The sequence below is a fragment of the Monopterus albus genome, unplaced genomic scaffold (assembly GCF_001952655.1).
Source record: "Monopterus albus unplaced genomic scaffold, M_albus_1.0 scaffold365.1, whole genome shotgun sequence".
In the NCBI taxonomy this organism is placed as follows: domain Eukaryota; kingdom Metazoa; phylum Chordata; class Actinopteri; order Synbranchiformes; family Synbranchidae; genus Monopterus; species Monopterus albus.
The window spans coordinates 1-2014 of record NW_018128245.1 but is presented as its reverse complement, the minus strand read 5'-3'; the positions used below and the strand labels follow the sequence as shown (position 1 = coordinate 2014).

At 42.9% G+C, this 2014-nt stretch overlaps 1 long non-coding RNA gene across 3 annotated transcripts; it reads left to right on the top strand.

Moving 5' to 3' along the window:
* The first annotated feature begins 257 nt into the window (after window positions 1–257).
* LOC109951127 (uncharacterized) lies at window positions 258–1549 on the top strand. Of its 3 annotated transcripts, none has more exons than XR_002273575.1 (3): window positions 258–276; window positions 365–450; window positions 1474–1549. It is a non-coding gene; the product is annotated as an uncharacterized LOC109951127 (long non-coding RNA). The 3 variants fall into 3 exon arrangements; XR_002273574.1 differs by having other exon boundaries at window positions 262–276; window positions 353–450; XR_002273573.1 differs by lacking the exon at window positions 258–276 and having other exon boundaries at window positions 346–450.
* Window positions 1550–2014: the final 465 nt, after the last annotated feature.

Sequence of the window (2014 nt, the reverse complement as noted above, 5' to 3'; positions counted from 1 at the left end):
GGAGCGGACCAAGCGGACAGGTGGAGATGATGGCGAGCGGAGCGGCACCGCTCGATGCTGCGCTCTCCCCGACTCGGCGCATACAGACGCGGATCGCGTTACTTCTGTTCTGGCCGCTCTTACTGACCTGCTGCTTCTTGATGTCAGCTCAGGAGCTGCCGACCAACGGGGTTGAACGGTTACAGCCTGCACTCGCCCTACTTCAATCTGGCTGGCACCAAGATCACTGCTACGGTGACCTGCGGGGAGGACAACAGCGGCAGGACGGTGTCATCAGTAACACCTGTGTTTCTCCACTTGCACTCAGAAATGTCAAAATGGCTTAATTTCTCCCTGCCCCCTTTCACACCAGGCTGTTGTGTAGGTAAGAGATGCCCTAAGGGATGGTCCCAGCGTGATGACTACTGTTAAAAGTTCAACCTCAATGAAAAGGACTGGGCTGATGCAGAGGTACAGTACTGGGTGGAAGCATAACGTCCTCTTCATGGTACACGTTCAGTGCGACTTTATGAGGTACACCATGTAATTCAATGCAGCACTTGTGCTTTAACATTTGTTTATGAAGTTTGTTTCAGTTTTTGGTGACATTGTTTTGAGTAGTTCATGGTTGTGGTAATGGTGAAAGGTAGTGGTGTACTGCACTAAAATACAGAGTTTGAAATGCTGATAATCCACTCCATCCTGTCTAGTAGGCTACAGGAAAATCAGTTGCATGATCAGTAGGAATGGTGACAGCACTGTTAGAGATACTTTGCATAGTCTATTAAAGATTCTATTTATCAAAAATAAATGTAAATAAGTTGCTGCACTTTTACTGGGTGGAACAGTTTTTGCTCAATCACTGGCCACTTGATTAGGTAGAATTGTCTGCAACATTTGCACCCTGACCTGTTCAAGTTGGTTTCAGGTTTTGGTGCAATGGTCCTAAATGTGTAGCTTATGGTTGAGGTTATAGTTTAAGGTGGTGGTGTATGAGACTAAATTATATTGACTAGGGCTGCACCAATACCACTTTCAGACAAGTCGAAATAGATGTTGGACTGTTTTCCCTATAAAGTGTTGTGATTAGAGAGATGGCTTAATTTGACATGTCCACTTGGATAAATGGAATATCTTGTGGAACAGGAGGCTGTGCAGACTAGTTGAGACAAACAGTTCTGTCACCATGGCTATTTAAATGTGTAGCTGATTGATTTTCAGTAGTGTTGGACCCAAACTGGCATCAGCATTGGTGCATCCCCCCCAGTTCTGACCCTCATGTCATTGGGATAGAGAAATGGTCAGCTGAATGTATTATGGTTCACTACAGTTAACAATAAAATGGAAGTAGCTGTGAGGGTGTGCTTGTTAAAATGTTCATCCTGATATGAAATGGCCTTTGTCTCTGCACTTCATTCAAACTCAACACTCCTGCTTCCTGTACTCATTTCTAGTTTGTTCCTTTTGTCTTGGCTTCACACTTTGCTCCATCAGGTTGCCTGCGTTGCTGTTGGTGGGAATCTGGCCTCCATCCACACCGAAGACCACTACAACTTTGTGAAAGGTTTGATTAAAACCTCAGCTGGCACAAATAAACAAACCTGGGTTGGAGGCACTGATGCTGTCAAGGTGAGTGACTTAACAATAGTCTTTGAACACTTTATAGCGAATGTATAGTATTCTGCTTATTTGGTAGTGATGTTGGGGTGCCAGGATATGATTTAGGACTATCTTGATTTGATTTGATTTGATTTATTCTTTCAAACATGCAGAACAATGACATCAACACACACATAATTACACAAATCCAACCAATACTAATCCAGAATCAGTTTGCTTATACCTAGTACATGTTTGAATGGAGTAGGAAGAAGTCAGACTTATCCAGTCCTACCCCATAACATCATCTTATTCATGCATCATTGGCTGCAAGCAGTATCTTTACATAGGTAATTCTCTTCTTCACCAGACAAGTAATACACAGAAATTTTAAAACAGATTGTTTCCGTCATGCATTCTTGATTAAATCTCTTAT